The sequence below is a fragment of the Balaenoptera physalus genome (assembly GCF_965194825.1).
Source record: "Balaenoptera physalus genome assembly, chromosome: 6".
NCBI classification, from domain to species: Eukaryota; Metazoa; Chordata; class Mammalia; order Artiodactyla; family Balaenopteridae; genus Balaenoptera; species Balaenoptera physalus.
The window spans coordinates 100,611,782-100,630,101 of NC_138885.1; the positions used below are offsets into that span (position 1 = coordinate 100,611,782).

An 18,320-nucleotide genomic window follows, 5' to 3' on the forward strand; every position below is an offset into this window, starting at 1 on the left:
TACTATGTTTTTGGATTAGAAGAATCAATACTGTCAAAATGACTATACTACCCAAGGCAATCTACAGGTTCAATGCAATCCCTATCAAATTACCAATGGCATTTTTCACAGAACTAGAACAAAAAAATCTTAGAATTTGTATGGAGACACAAAAGACCCTGAATAGTCAAAGCAATCTTAAGAAAAAAAAAATGGAGCTGGAGGAATCAGGCTCCCTGACTTCACACTATACTACAAAGCTATAATAATCAAGACAGTATGGTACTGGCACAAAAACAGAAATAGAGATCAATGGTACAGGATAGAAAGTCCAGAGATAAACCCACGCACATATGGTCACCTTATCTTTGATAAAGGAGGCAAGAATATACAATGGAGAAAAGACAGCCTCTTCAGTAAGTGGTGCTGGGAAAACTGGACAGCTACATGTAAAAGAATGAAATTGGAAAACTACATAACACCATACAAAAAAATAAACTCAAAATGTATTAAAGACCTAAATGTGAGACCAGACACTATAAAATTCTTAGAGGAAAACATAGGAAAAACACTCTCTGACATAAATCGCAGCAATATCTTTTTTCGACCCATCTCCCAGAGTAATGGAAATAAAAACAAAAATAAACAAATGCAACCTAATTAAACTCAAAAGCTGTTGCACAGCAAAGGAAACCATAAACAAAATGAAAAGACAACCCACAGATTGGGAGAAAATATTTGCAAATGATGTGAACGACAAGCGATTAATCTCCAAAATTTACAAACAGCTCATGCAGCTTAATATCATAAAAACAAACAACCCAATCAAAAAATGGGCAGAAGACCTAAATATACATTTCTCCAAAGAAGACATACAGATGGCCAAGAGGCCCATGAAAAGATGTTCAACATTGTTAATTATTAGATAAATGCAAATCAAAACTGCAATGAGGTATCACCTCACACCAGTCATAATGGCCATCATCAAAAAGTCTACAAATGATAAATGCTGGAGAGGGTGTGGAGAAAAGGGAACCCTACTACACTGTTGGTGGGAATGTAAATTGGTACAGCCACTATGGAGAACATAGGGAGGTTCCTTAAAAAACTAAAAACAGAGCTACCATATGATCCTGCAATCCCACTCCTGAGCATATATCTGGAGAAAAACATGGTCTGAAAGGATACATGCACCCCAATGTTCATTGCAGCACTATTTACAATAGCCAAGACACAGAAGCAACGTCAGTGTCCATCAACAGAGGAATGGATAAAGAAGATGTGGTACATATATGCAATGGAATATTACTCAGCCGTTAAAAAGAATGAAATAACACCATTTACAGCAACATAGATGGACCTAGAGATTGTCATACTGAGTGAAGTAAGTCAGACAGAGAAAGAGAAATATCGTATGATATCGCTTATATGCGGAATCTAAAAAGAAATGATACAAATGAACTTATTTAGAAAACAGAAACAGACTCACAGACTTAGAGAACGAACTTATGGTTACCGGGGGGGAGGATGGGGGAAAGGGATAGTTAGGGAGTTTGGGATTGACAGGTACACACTGCTATATTTAAAATGGATAACCAACAAGGACCTACTGTATAGCACAGGGAACTCTACTCAATATTATGTAACAACCTAAATGGGAAAAGAATTTGAAAAAGAATAGGTACATGTATATGTATAACTGAATCACTTTGCTGTACACCTGAAACTATCACCTAAACATTGTTAATCAACTATACTATAATATAAAATAAAAAGTTTAAAAAAACAGAAAATAACAAGTGTTGGAGAGGATGAGGAGAAATTAGAACTGTTGTACATTACTGGTAGGAATGTAAAATGGTGCAGCCACTGTAGAAAGCAGTATGATGGTTCCTCAAAAAATTAAACATAGAATTACTATGTGATCCAGCAATTCCACTTCTATGTTTATGCCCCAAAAGAACTGAGAACAGAGACACAAACAGATATTTGTATACCAAATAAGCATTACTCACAATAGCCAAAAGGTCAAAAAAACCCATGTCCATCAACAATGGAATGGATAAATAAACTGTGACATGTAAAAACAATGTATTATTATTCAGCATTAAAAAGGAATGAAATTCTGATACATGCTACAAGACTATGAACCTTGAAAACATTATGGTAAGTGAAATAAACTACACAAAAAGTGGGGAAAAAAACCTAATTATATCATAATTACATTAAATATAAATGGTCTAAATACTCCAATTAAAAGTCAGAAACTTTCAGACTGAATAAAAAAGCAAGACCTAAATATATAATGTCTACAAGTAAACCACATTAAATATAAAATCATAGATAAGATACAAATGAAAGTATGAAAGCAAATATACCACCTAAGCACTAATCATTAAATTGCTGGAGTAGATATATTAGCATCAGTGAAAGTAGATTCCAGGGATAGGAACCAACATATTATAATGATAAAAGGGTCAAGTCATAAAGATATAAAAAGAAAACTAAACATCTTTGCAGGTACTAACCAAACTTCAAAATACATAAAGCAAAACTGAAATACATATAAAGAGAAATGGAAAAATCTACACTTACAGAGATTTTAACACAAGTAGGATGGAAATCAATAAGGATATAAAAGTCTTGATCAGTATTATCAACCAAATGAACCTAACAAACACTTATAGAAAACCCCATCAAAAAAACAGGAAAATATACACTCTTTTCAAGTATGCATCTAGATAGACTATATGATGGGCTATAAAACAAATCTCAGTAAATTAAAAGGACTAAAATCATACAAAGTATGTTTAATAATCACAATGGAATTAAATTAGAAATTAGAGTGATATTTGGAAAATCCCCATATATTTGGAAATTAAACATAATTCTAAATCACCCAGGGTCAAAGAAGAAATCATATGACAAATCAGAAAATATTCTGAACTGAAAACACAATATGTTAAAATTTGTGTGATGTTAAACAGTGCTCAAAAGGAAAATTATAGCTTCATATGGTTATATTAGAAGAGTGAAAATCGATTTTTAAAATTTCTACCTTAAGAAGTTAGAAAAAGAGAGGGAGGCAAATTAAATCCAAAGTAGGCATCATTTACTTAGGATACCACCACACACTCAGTGAAAAAGCTAAAATTAAAAGGACTGATAATATTGTTATAGCAAGAACAGGGAACAACTGGAATTCTCATACATTGCTGGTAGTATGTAAAATGATACTATCCAGAAATAATGACACAAAAGTTATGTGTTTATAGCAGCTTTATTAATAGTAGCCAAAAACAGAAATAGCCCAAGTGTCTAAGAGCTGATGAATGGATAAAAAATTGTGATACAGACACACAAGGAAATACTAATATGTTTTATATTCCCTTTTAATCCTCATTCCCCACTGTTATTTCCTCTCATCCCCATTCTAACGTATTTGATCTGGATTTTTTATTTTGGTATGCATTACTGTAGAACACATTGTAATTGTAATTTTAATATTTAAGTGTACATAAATAGGATTGTGCTAGAGATCTTATTCTGGATCCATCTGTCTATACTTGTGCCAGCCCATATACTGTATTACTGTAAATCAGTATCTAGTAGTCCTACCACCTCTTCACCCCCCACCCCCTTCTTTTTTTGAAGTATACTTAGCTATTTATGGATATACATTTTTGAATAAGTTATTACCTTTCAAAAATGCAGCTAAAATTGATTGCAATCACCTTTAATTCAAGAAACTTGAAAGTCTTTACTAAGATATTTTATATCCTGTAATAAGAGCTTTAAACCTGTTGTTACAGCATTTTGATGTCATATTCTGTGTTAATTCTTAGATAATTGACAGTCTGCTTGTGGGAATGTATCTTGTTTTTATTGTATTTTTAATTGGTTATTATTTATGTGCAGAAATGGTATTCATTCTAATAATTTGTTGATTCTATTGGATTTTCTATGTAATTAATTACTCCATCTGAAAAATGACAGTTTTATCTCATCTCTAGGCTCAAAATAATCTTCCTTTGGAACTTTGGAGACACTGTTCCATTGTATTCTAGCATCTAGAGTTGCTAATGAGAATGTCAATGGCAGTTCCATTCTTATCCATTATACATTACGTGTTGCTTTTGTTGTTAGTTTTGTTTTCCCTTCAAAAGCTTTCAGATCTTGTGTTCTAGATATTCAGAAATTTCAAAGAATATGTTTAGGTGTGGGCTATTTATTTTAATTTTTAATGCTCAACAGTATCTTAAACTGAAAACACCATGTCTTTTTTTAAACTATGGGAAATGTTCATGTATAATTTTTCTCTGTGTTATGGGAGATTTCTTCACTTTATATCCTAATTCTTATATGAAATTTTACTTCCAGAAAATTTATTTATAATTTCTAAAGACAGCTTTTTGTTCTACAATTGCTTCTTTATTACAACAGGCTATTCTTGAAGTTATTTTCTGTCCTTTGAATTATCTGTTTTCACCAATGTTAGCTACTCTTTTGGCCTTTCTCATTGCTGTCTTTTCCTCCTATGTTTAATGATTTGGATATACTGCAGTGCTTCACCTCTAGATCTTTGTATGGGCTTGCTCCCTCCTTACTTCAATCAAGTCTTTATTCAAATAGACCCCAATAGGAAATGATTTTTTAGGCTTAGAAATTTGCTAACTTCCAGATTTATCTATAATTACATAAAGCATAATTTCTCAATGAAATGTTATACATACTATAAATTTGTCTCTACTAGTCAACCCATAAAAGTCCCTGCAGTACAGAATTGTTGCAGCAAAGTGAGAAAACCCTCAACCAAGATACTTCCACTCTCTAGAGCAGATTCTCCAACTGGTGGAGCTGAGGTCGGTGTGGCATGGAAAAGAGAGTTTGCTTCCCAGTAGAATAAGAATTCATACAGGCTCTTAAGTCATCTCTCTTTCTCCATTTAATCAGACACCTCCTATACCATGGAATTTACCTATTTTCTATTTCAGAGTCATTATTTGTTAGCTCAATTCAGATATTTCTTCTCCTCGCCCTCAGTGTAGAAGAGAATATTATCTGGGACTGCCAATATTTATCTCTTGTGTTGCAATTAAATTTGCACATGTTTCTGCCTTGTTTCCCCAAGAGGAATTTAAATTTCTGTAAGGCCATGCATGTCTTTATTTTTCTTTAAAATTCTTAAATTATCTGCTCACAAAAGTAGCATGCATGTACATAAAGTATACAAATCTAACCATTTTACATTTGAAAAAGTAAGTGAAAACCTTAAAATGGAATTTTTTAATATATAACTTAACTTCCATAACTGGATTATTTTATTAAACCAACCAGACTTATGACTTAATAATCTATGAAATAACAATGATGAGATTGACTACCGAACACTTTTGCAAATTTGTCTTGGGAGATATAAAAACAACACAGAAGAACAGAGTTTAAAACAGGAATAATTCTACCTTATTTTATAAGGGTTATAATATTTATTCCCAGTTGTAAATTTTAATTTAAAATATGTGATATAACAACTGTTATCAATATATATGAAATGGCTCTTGGATTACATGCTAAAACTTATGAATGAAAAAATTCTCCTGCTCAAAATAGTTTCCTACCCAGCATTCCATAGTGAATAGTCTAATGTGACTATTTTATATTTAATTTACTACTTCTGTAGGACTTTACAAAATGCAAATAGCATTCTTCAGAGTGACAGTATCATTGGTAAATAGTTTATCAGAGATTAGCAGGGTCTCCTAGAGACAACACAGGTTGTTATGTTTACATAAAAGCAAGGAGAGAAAAAGAAAAAAAATAAGTTAGGGAACTTAAAGAATACTATGGGAAAGCAGAAAGCTTGCATAAAAACACTAGATAGCAGAGAGGATGGGAGACATCATGAGGAAGAAGGACAATAAAAGACAAGTAAGGGTCCTGCAAATAAATTTTCATTTAGTTATAAATTTTGCCTGGGTTAAACCTTGATATTTATAGTACAGGTGATTTAAAACTTATATTCAGGGGCTGCAAGTATTAATAGGGAAGAAATAATCACCATGATGGCCACCCCCCCAATATGGAGGAAGGTGGTTGGGAGCATGACCAAATGAGACTCTGGGCTTTTTCCCACTTCCTTTCCCCACTCATAGCCAAATCATCTATACTTTTATCAATTTCATATAAAATATTAAATATTCTGATCTCTGGTCTTACTCACTGACTAAATTTCTTGGCTTATTCTTGCTCAAAAACTTATGTTAATTAACTAAAAATCTTAAAATCACTACTCTAACTTAAAATAGAATTATTGTTATGATTAGCATCCTAATTGGGCATGCCCAATTACCCACAACGTGTTTCTCTAGAAAACTGTATCCAGAATTCTATCCTTGGATGCCAGAAGCCTCTATCCTCTTGTCCCAGTGGGACAGAGAACTCCCTCTGCCAGTAGGTAGTCAGGGTGGTTCCTGTTGTCTAAGCTGAGACATGAATAGGGTAGGGCCTAAGATTGCATAGTGGTTTATACTCCTATCAAGCAAGAGCTGAAGAAGTATATTATGGCCAAATATAAAATTTTGCTTTAATTCTTAATTGCAAATGAAATTGTGCTTTAAAAAAAGGTATTAGCCACATTTACATTTTAAGACTTATAGAATACTATTCTGGAAAACATATTCATCTTATCTATGTCTGCCAATGTGTTTTCCTGATTCTAAAGATAATTCTATAGTTCAGTAGATTAAGCAATATTATACCAATCATAAAAAAGGCATAGGCTGTCCATGAATAAACTAAAGTATTTTAGTAATGAATAAGTAAGTAATGTATGTATGAACAGTAATGAATAAGACAGCAAAATATATAATTCAGCTAGAAGATAAGAAAGCCAAAAAATTAAAATAGCTTTAGAAATTACCTGGAGTTTTAACAATTGTTGCTATGGGCTGAAATTTCATAGGGAGAAACAGTCTGAAACAATTCACACAACATTCAGATCAGATGTTTTAAACAAGCTCATCAAAGAAGTAGTGTTAAGACTCATCATTAACACTTAAAAGAAAACTACAAACTCGTACTTACTTACATTTATGTAAAGAGTGTATCTTTTCATCCCACTTTGTGCTTCAGTTTCCCACATAAAATGGGGCATGAATATTAAATAAGAAACACATATAAAGTATTCATAAGTTGAAACAGTCCCTAGTACATAATTGCTTAATAAATATTAGCTATTATTATTTGACATTCTTATTAGAGATTAGTATTGTAAAAAGGGCAAAATCAAGTAAAAGTGCATACTAATTTATGCTTTTTATTAATTTTGCCCAGCAAAGGGATTATAACCTCTGCAAATGATGATTTGAGATAATTATTCTAATCCTTTTACCTCTATTTCTTTTATCTTATTGCTCTGACAGAACCACTAGTGTAACAATTGCCTGTAGAAATGTGGAAGATAAAAAAGGTACATAATGAATTCATAGATCTGGCTAAGGAGGTTTATAGGCAGAATTTTTAAAGTGCCAATTGTTCACTTAATTGCCTATGATAAAGTATGGATGGAGTAATGAGCTTCAAAAGGAGGGAATAAGTTTTCAAGCAGAATTTAGAGGAAATACGGAACCAAGGCTTGCTGGGTTCAAAAATAAGACTGTTTCTCGTTTCCAGCCACTCCAGACAGCAAAAGGTTCACACAGTAAGAAATGACATTAGTACAAAGATCAAATCCAGGGAACTGCCAGTACAACTGTGGCCTCAGTGTCAAGATCTCAGGGGTAGGACTGGAAAACCCTTTATTAAGACCTTAGAAAGATTTGAGACATGTTGGTAGATCCTCACATCTAGACAAGACGGCTTCTAAGAATCTTAAAGGTGTGCTCTGATCTTCTCTGCTACACAAAAAATGCCATTAAGTATCTTCAGGGTATTGTCCCACAGCAGCCTCACACAAAGTCCAAAATCAAGAAGGGTCTGTGTTGAAGAGATGTGCAGATATGACTTTTGTCTAACGGAGTTTATTTCAATGTGATACGTAGGAAGTCCACAAAGTTTTAAAGACTTGAACTTGGACTAAGACAGAAATAGCTCAAAATGACAAGACCTATGGGCCTTCACCCTTTTACAGACAGAAAGCATGCTGAGAAAACCAACACATATTTTAAAAGGTGCTTTTTTTATGGAAAAGGAAAGGTGACTCAGAGAATGCAGCCAAGAGTCCACCGGTCAGAGCTAACAGCTACAAAGAACCACTTCCAGAGGAACAGGCCCACATTAACAAATGCGCAACATGTGCTGATTGTGTATTTCAGAACTGCTATATTTTTCCCATTTACCCCTGTCTGAGCAGTGTTTATTCTGATTATCCCTGTCTCACTATTATATGTTGGGTATGTCTAGAGCAAATGACTAATAACATTAGTTCACAAATCTTTCCATCCAGGGAAATCATACTTGAGGAGATATACCTAAAGAACCACACCTGAGGAGCCACACATAAAAAGCCGCAGTTCAGGTACCTGGTCATGATTTAAGAGGATGAAATTTAATACTTTAAGCCTGAACCTAATGAGGTAATGAGATGAGAAATGAGAGGTCTTCAGGGGAAAAGATTAGGTAGTTCTTACATATGAGAGAGATGTCAATAATTGGCAATCAGAGGATGGCCTGTGGTAGTCCCCACTGATGGCTTCCAATGAACCACGTCTTCCAGTATTCTTGACCTTGAATTGTCCCTCCCACATTAAATCCTACATTGATTCACTTTAACCAATAAATTCAACGGAAAGGCATGGCACTAATTCTACACCTATGTCTTAAGAAGCACTGGAAGCTTTCATGTTTTCATTTTTGAGAATCTGGATCACCATGTAAAACTACCTTGCTAAAGAAACTCTGTGGAGAAGCTCCATAGAAAGACTCTGAGACTACATGGAGAGAGAATGAAACCCAAGTATTCTAAACCATTCAAGACCCCAGATGACTCCAGCCCCAGTTACCATCTTATTGTAACTGTATGAGAGAACTTAGACAAGACTGGAAGAAGAACCACTCAGGTAATTCACAGAATCATGAAAGATAATAATAAATCGTTTTTAAACCACTAAATTTTGGGATGGTTTATTATGTAAAAATAGAGGACCAAAATAAGAAGGATGGGCTAACTCTGACTGTGTAGCATGTACCCATACCTACTTCTATAGTGAAGAAGATATATATATATATGATGAATCTTTGCATATGTATACACGTAGTATCCCCCACCACGACCAAGATACAAAGCAGTTCCAACAACCCAGAAACACTGGTTGTACCCTTTCCTGGTCAACTCCCACCCCTTGCAGTGAAGTAACCACAATTCTAACTTCTGACACTTCCAACTTTTATCTATATTTATTATAGAATATGTACTCTTTTCTTTAAGTCAACAACTCTGGGAGATATATCTAGTTACTGTATCAGTAGTCTATCCTTTTTACTGCTGTATTATATACCACAATTCTTCTGCTGATAGACATTTAGATTGCTTTATGTTTCCAACTTTAACAAATAAAGCTATTATAATAATTCTTACACAAGTCTTTTTGTGTACAGATGTATTCATTTCTCCTGGGAAAGTTCCTAAGACTGGAACTGCTGAATTATAAGGATAGATGTATGCAGTGTATTTTATTGTAGTTTTAATTGCATTTCCTTGATGAGTAATAATTTTAAACACATTTTCATATATTTATTGTCCATTTGGATAACCTCCTTTATGAAAGATCTGTTCAAATCTTATGTCTATTTTTTTATTTAAAAGAAGTTCTTGGGACTTCCCTGGTGGTCCAGTGGGTAAGACTCCACACTCTCAATGCAGGGGGCCTGGGTTCAATCCCGGTTGGGGAAGTAGATCCTGCAGGCATGCCACAACTAAGAGTTTGCATGCTGCAACTAGGAGTCCACATGCCACAACTAAGAAGCCCACATGCTGCAGCTAAGAAGTCCATATGCCACAATTAAAAGATCGTGCATGCTGCAACGAAGATCCCATATGCCGCAACTAAGACCTGGCGCAGTCAAAATAAATAAATAAATTTAAAAAAATAAAGGGTGCAAGTCTGTGTTATGCCTATTTTTAATTGGATTGTTTACTATTTTCTTGTTTTTCTTAGGGATATATATATATAACTATACATGTAGGAATATGTGTGTGTGTGTGTATATATATATATATATATATATATATATACACATACAGGATACATCTGCCAGGGCAGGTGTGGGTTGGGAGCTGAGGCTCGGGCTTTGGAGGTCAGATCCCAGGGAGAGGACTGAGATTGGCTGTGTGAACACAGCCTGAAGGGGGCTAGTGTGCCACAGCTAGCCAGAAAGGAGTCTGGTAAAAAGTCTGGACCTGCCTAAGAGGCAAGAGACCATTATTTCGCGGTGCGTGAGGAGAGGGGATTCAGAGCACTGACTAAACGAGCTCCAGAGACGGGCACGAGCCGTGGCTATCAGTGTGGACCCCAGAGATGGGCATGAAATGCTAAGCCTGCTGCTGTAGCCACTAAGACGCCTGTGTGCAAACCCACGTTGCTAGCCACACGTCTAGTGTGGCTTTCTTTTCTTTTTCTTTTCTTTTCTTTCCTTTTCCTTTTCTTTTTTTTCTTCTTCTTCTTTTCTTTTCTTTTTTTCTTTCTTTCTTTCTTCTCCTTCCTTCCTTCCTTCTTTTCTTTCTTTCTTTCTTTCTTTCTTTCTTTCTTTCTTTCTTTCTTTCGTTCTTTCGTTCTTTCTTTCATTCTTTATTTTCTTTTCTTTCTTCTCCCTTTTCTTCTGACCCATGTGGCTGACAAGGTCTTGGTGCTCTGGCCAGGTATCAGGCCTGTGCCTCTGAGGTGGGAGAGCTGAATTCAGGACATTAGTCCACCAGAGACGTACAGGCTCCATGTAACATCAAACAGGGAAAGATCTCCCAGAGATCTCCATCTCAACGCTAAGACCCAGCACCACTCAAAGACCAGCAAGCTACAGTGCTGCACACCCTATGCCAAACAACTAGCAAGACAAGAACAAACCCCACACATTAGCAGACAGGCTGCCTACAATCATAAGATCACAGACATCCCAAAACACACCACTGTATGCAGTCCTGCCCACCAGAAAGACAAGATCCAGCCTCATCCACCAGAACACAGGCACTAGTCCCCTCCACCAGGAAGCCTACACAACCCCATAAACCAACCTTAGCCACTGGGGACAAACACCAAAAACAATGGGAAGTACGAACCTGCAGCCTGTGAAAAGGAGACCCCAAACACAGTAAGTTAAGCAAAATGAGAAGACAGAGAAACACACAGCAGATGAAGAGGCAAGGTAAAAACCCACCAGATCAAACAAATGAAGAGGAAATAGGCAGTCTACCTGAAAAAGAATTCAGAGTAATGATAGTAAAGATGATCCAGAATCTTGGAAATAGAATGAAGGAAATACAAGAAACGTTTAACAAGGACATAGAAGAACTAAAGAGCAAACAAACAATGATGAACAACACAATAAATGAAATTAAAAACACTCTAGAAGGAATCAATAGCAGGATAACTGAGGCAGAAGAACGGATAAGTGACCTGGAAGATAAAACAGTGGAAATAACTACCGCAGAGCAGAATAAAGAAAAAACAATGAAAAGAATTGAGGACAGTCTCGGAGACCTCTGGGACAACATTAAATGCACCAACATTTGAATTATAGGGGTCCCAGAAGAAGAAGAGAAGAAAAAAGGGACTGAGAAAATATTTGAAGAGATTATAGTTCAAAACTTCCCTAATATGGGAAGGGAAATAGTTAATCAAGTGCAGGAAGTGCAGATAGTCCCATACAGGATAAATCCAAAGAGAAACACGTCAAGACACATATTAATCAAATTATCAAAAATTAAATACAAAGAAAAAATATTAAAAGCAGCAAGGGAAAAACAACAAATAACATACAAGGGAATCCCCATAAGGTTAACAGCTCATCTTTCAGCAGAAACTCTGCAAGCCAGAAGGGAGTGGCAGGACATATTTAAAGTGATGAAAGGGAAAAACCTACAACAAAGATGACTCTACCCAGCAAGGATCTCATTCAGATTCGATGGAGAAATTAAAACCTTTACAGACAAGCAAAAGCTAAGAGAATTCAGCACCACCAAAGCAGTTGTACAACAAATGCTAAAGGAACTTCTCTAGGCAGGAAACACATGAGAAGGAAAGACTTACAATAACAAACCCAAAACAATTAAGAAAATGGTAGTAGGAACATACATATTGATAATTACCTTAAATGTAAATGGATTAAACGCTCCAACCAAAAGACATAGACTGGCGGAATGGATACAAAAACAAGACCTGTATATATGCTGTCTACAAGAGGCACACTTCAGACCTAGGGACACATACAGACTGAAAGTGAGCGGATGGAAAAAGGTATTACATGCAAATGGAAATCAAAAGAAAGCTGGAGTAGCAATTCTATATCAGACAAAATGGACTTTAAAATAAAGACTATTACAAGAGACAAAGAAGGACACTACATAATGATCAAGGGATCAATTCAAGAAGAAGATACAACAACTGTTAATATTTATGCACCCAACATAGGAACACCTCAATAAATAAGGCAAATGCTAACAGCCATAAAAGGGGAAATTGACAGTAACACAATCATAGTAGGGGACTTTAACACCCTACTTTCACCAATGGACAGATCATCCAAAATGAAAATAAATAAGGAAACACAAGCTTTAAATGATATATTAAACAAGATGAACTTAATTGATATTTATAGGACATTCCATCCAAAAACAACAGAATACACTTTCTTCTCAAGTGCTCATGGAACATTCTCCAGGAGAGATCATATCTTGGGTCACAAATCAAGCCTTGGTAAATCTAAGACCCTGAAATAGTATCAAGTATCTTTTCTGATCACAACGCTGTGAGATTAGATATCAATTACAGGAAAAAATCTGTAAAAAATACAAACACATGGAGGCTAAACAATACACTACTTGATAACGAAGAGATCCCTGAGGAAATCAAAGAGGAAATAAAAAATAACCTAGAAACAAATGACAATGAAAACAGGACGACCCAAAACCTATGGGATGCAGCAAAAGCAGTTCCAAGAGGGAAGTTTATAGCAATACAAACCTACATCAAGAAACAAGAAACATCTCAAATAAACAACCTAAACCTACACCTAAAGCAATCAGAGAAAGAAGAACAAAAAAACCCCAAAGTTAGCAGAAGGAAAGAAATCATAAAGATCAGATCCGAAATAAATGAAAAAGAAATGAAGGAAACAATAGCAAAGATCAATAAAACTAAAAGCTGGTTGTTTGAGAAGATAAACAAAATTGATAAACCATTAGTCAGACTCATCAAGAAAAAAAGGGAGAAGACTCAAATCAGTAGAATTAGAAATGCAAAAAGGAGAAGTAACAACTGAGACTGCAGAAATACAAAGGATCATGAGAGATTACTGCAAGCTACTATATGCCAATAAAATGGACAACCTGGAAGAAATGGACAAATTGTTAGAAAAGCACAACCTTCTGACATTGAACCAGGAAGAAATAGAAAATATAAACAGACCAATCACAAGCACTGAAATTGAGACTGTGATTAAAAATCTTCCAACAGGGCTTCCCTGGTGGTGCAGTGGTTGAGAATCCGCCTGCCAATGCAGGGGGACATGGGTTCGAGCCCTGGTCTGGGAAGATCCCACATGCCGCGGAGCAACCAGGCCCGTGAGCCACAACTACTGAGCCTGTGCGTCTGGAGCCTGTGCTCCGCAGCAAGAGAGGCCGCGATAGTGAGAGGCCCGCGCACTGCGATGAAGAGTGGCCCCCGCTTGCCGTAACTAGAGAAAGCCCTCACACAGAAACGAAGACCCAACACAGCCAAAAATAAATAAATTAATTAATTAATTAAAAAAAAATCTTCCAACAAACAAAAGCCCAGGACCAGATGGCTTGTCAGGCGAATTCTATAAAACACTTACAGAAGAGCTAACACCTATCCTTCTCAAGCTGTTCTGAAATACAGCAGAGGGAGGAACACTCCCAAACTCATTCTATGAGGCCACCATCACCCTGATACCAAAACCAGACAAAGATGTCACAAAGAAAGAAAACTACAGACCAATATCACTGATGAACATAGATGCAAAAATCCTCAACAAAATACTAGCAAACAGAATCCAACAGCACATTAAAAGGGTCATACACCATAATCAAGTGGGGTTTATCCCAGGAATGCAAGGATTCTTCAATATATGCAAATCAATCAATGTGATACACCATATTAACAAATTGAAGGATAAAGACCATATGATCATCTCAACAGATGCAGAAAAAGTTTTCAACAAATTTCAACACCCATTTATGAAAAAACCCTCCAGAAGGTAAGCATAGATGGAACTTACCTTAACATAATAAAGGCCATATATGACAAACCCACAGCCAACATCATTCTCAATGGTGAAAAACTGAAACCATTTCCACTAAGATCAGGAACAAGACAAGGTTGCCCACTCTCACCACTATTATTCAACATAGTTGTGGAAGTTTTAGCCACAGCAATCAGAGAAGAAAAAGAAATAAAAGGAATCCAAACCAGGAAAGAAGAAGTAATGCTGTCACTGTTTGCAGATGACAAGACACTATACATAGAGAATCCTAAAGAGTCTACCAGCAAACTGCTAAAGCTAATCAATGAATTTGGTAAAGTTGCAGGATACAAAATTAATTCACAGAAATCTCTTGCATTCCTATACACTAATGATGAAAAATCTGAAAGAGAAATTAAGGAAACACTCCCATTTACCACTGCAACAAAGAGAATAAAATACCTAGGAATAAACCTACCTAAGGAGACAAAAGACCTGTATGCAGAAAACTATAAGACACTGATGGAATAAATTAAAGATGATACAAACAGATGGAGAGATATACCATGTTCCTGGATTGGAAGAATCAACATTGTGAAAATGACTATACTACCCAAAGCAATCTACAGATTCAATGCAATCCCTATCAAACTACCAATGGCATTTTTCACAGAACTAGAACAAAAAATTTCACAATTTGTATGGAAACACAAAAGACCCTGAATAGCCAAAGCAATCTTGAGAAAGAAAAACGGAGCTGGAGGAATCAGGCTTCCTCAGTTCAGACTATATTACAAAGCTTCAGTAAAGAAGACAGTATGGTACTGGCACAAAAACAGAAATAGAGATCAATGCAACAGGATAGAAAGCCCAGAGATAAACCCACATACATATGTTTATCTTATTTTTGATAAATAAGGCAAGAATATACAATGGAGAAAAGACAGCCTCTTCAATAAGTGGTGCTGGGAAAACTGGACAGCTACATGTAAAAGAATGAAATTAGAACGTTCCCTAACACCATACACAAAAATAAACTTCAAGTGGATTAAAGACCTAAATGTAAGGCCAGACACTATAAAATTCTTAGAGGAAAACATAGGCAGAACACTCTAGGACGTAAATCACAGCAAGATCCTTTTTGACCCAGCTCCTAGAGAAATGGAAATAAAAACAAAAATAAACAAATGAGACCTAATGAAACTTAGAAGCTTTTGCACAGCAAAGGAAACCATAAGCAAGACGAAAAAACAACCCTCAAATGGAAGAAAATATTTGTAAATGAAGCAACTGACAAAGGATTAATCCCCCAAATTTACAAGCAGCTCATGCAGCTCAATATCAAAAAAACAAACAACCCAATCCAAAAATGGGCAGAAGACCTAAATAGACACTTCTCCAAAGAAGATATACAGATTGCCAACAAACACATGAAAGGATGCTCAACATCACTAATCATTAGAGAAATGCAAATCAAAACTACAATGAGGTATCACCTCACATCAGTCAGAATGGCCATCGTCAAACAATCTACAAACAATAAATGCTGGAGACGGTGTGGAGAAAAGGGAAACCTCTTGCACTGTTGGTAGGAATGTAAACTGATACAGGCACTATGGAGAACACTATGGAGGTTCCTTAAAAAACTAAAAATAGAACTACCATATGACCCAGCAATCCCACTATTGGGCATGAACCCTGAGAAAACCATAATTCAAAAAGAGTCATGTATCACAATGTTCATTGCAGCTCTATTTACAATAGCCGACATGGAAGCAGCCTACGTGTCCATCGACAGATGAATGGATAAAGAAGATGTGGCATGTGTATACAATGGAATATTACTCAGCCATAAAAAGAAACGAAATTGAGTTATTTGTAGTCAGGTGGATGGACCCAGAGTCTGTCATACAGAGTGAAGTAAGTCAGAAAGAGAAAAACAAATACCGTATGCTAACATATATATATGAAATCTAAAAAAATAATAATAATAATGGTTCTGGAAAACCTAAGGGCAGGACAGGAATAAAGATGCAGACGTAGAGAATGGACTTGAGGACACGGGGAGGGGGAAGGGTAAGCTGGGACGAAGTGAGAGAGTGGCATGGACATACATACACTACCAAATGTAAAATAGATAGCTAGTGGCAAGAAGCCACATAGCACAGGGAGATCCCTTCGGTACTTTGTGACCACCTGGAGGGGTGGGATAGGGATGGTGGGAGGGAGAGGCAAGAGGGAGGAGATATGGGGATATATGTATATGTATAGCTGATTCACTTTGTTATAAAGCAGAAAGTAACACACCATTGTAAAACAATTATACTCCAATAAAGATGTTAAAAAAAAATAAAGTAAAAAAATAAACAGTAAGGAGAAACCAGACCACAAATTCCACACTTTGCTTGTTAATGTGCTCAGCTACATATCCAAGAGTTCCATGCTTACAAGTTCTATTTTCCCCTCAGCAGTAGAATATTATTCAGCCAACTTTTCTACCACTTTATGATAAAGATCACTTTTCTTCCAGTTTTTAACATTTCCTTCTGAAATCTTACCAGAATCACCTTAGACGTTCCTATTTCTTTCTAGTAACATCCTGTTCTTGACAATATATCTATTCTTTAAGATGAGAGCACCTTTGTCTTCTATCCTCTCACTTCCTTCTGAGCTTTCATTGGAATTTAGGCTTTTTTTTTTAATCACGCACCTCAAAATTCTTCCAGCCTGTACCCAATTACCCAACTCCAAATCACTTCCACAATTTTAAGTATCTATTAAAACAGTATCCTACTTCCTGATACCAAAGTCTGTATTAGTTTCCTAGGGCTGCCATAACACACTGCCATAAATTAGGTGGCTTAAAATCACAGAAATTAATTTTCTCATAGTTCTGGAGGCCCAAAGTCCAAAACTGAGGTGTTAGTAGGGCTGAACTTCCTTTGAAGGCTCTAGGGGAGTTCCTTGCATCTTTCCACCTCTGATGGCTCCTGATGTTCCCTGGCTTGTAGTAGCATAAGTGTAATCTCTGCTTCCGTCTTCACAAAGCCTTCTTTGCTGTATCTCTGTGTCTCAGATCTCTCTCTCCCTTCTCCTATAAGCAGACCAGTCACAGGATTTAGGGCCTATCCTAACCCCCAAATGATCTTACCTTAAGACCCTCAACTTAATTATATCTACAAAGACTCTTTCCAAATAAGGTCACTGTATTAGTTTGCTAGGTCTATCACAAGTTAAGTACCACAACTGAGGGTTTAAACAACAGAAATTTACTCTTTCATAGTTTTGGAGGCTAGAGGTCAGATCAATGTTTCAGCAAGATTGGTTTCTTTTGAAGACTGTGAGGAAGAATCTATTCCATCCCTCTCCCCCAGCTTCTGTTTTTGCTGCCAATCTTTGGTGTTCCTTGGTCTGTAAAAGTATAAGTCTGATCTCAATCTTCATCTTCACATGGCATTCACTCTGTATGTATGTATCTGTGTTCAAATTTCCCTTTTTATAAGGACACCAGCCATATTGGGTTAGGGTCTACTCTAATTACCTCATTTTAACTAATTACATCTGCATCAAACTTATATCCAAATAAGCTCACATTCTAAGTTACTAGGGGTTAGGACTTCAACATATGAGTTCTTGGGAACACAATTCAACTCAGAACAGTCACATTCATAAGTACCAGGAGTTAGACCGTGGACATAATCTTTTTTGGGGGGGTGGTACAAATATTTTGCCCAGTATAGTTGTTTGCTTTTTTTTTTCTTTCAACACTTTGAATATTTCATTCCACTCTTTTTGCTTGCATGGTTTCTGAGAAGTTAGCTGTAATTCTTATCCTTGTTCTTCTATAGCTGTTTTTCTCTCTGCTGTTTTTCAGGATTTTCTATATCTTTGGTCTTCTGCATTTTGAATATTATGCCTGAGTATTTATT

At 35.9% G+C, this 18,320-nt stretch overlaps 1 protein-coding gene across 1 annotated transcript in view; it reads right to left on the reverse strand.

The window, feature by feature from the left end:
• The window catches only part of KANSL1L (KAT8 regulatory NSL complex subunit 1 like), a 168,708-nt gene that overhangs the window by 38,359 nt on the left and 112,029 nt on the right, over positions 1-18,320 (reverse strand).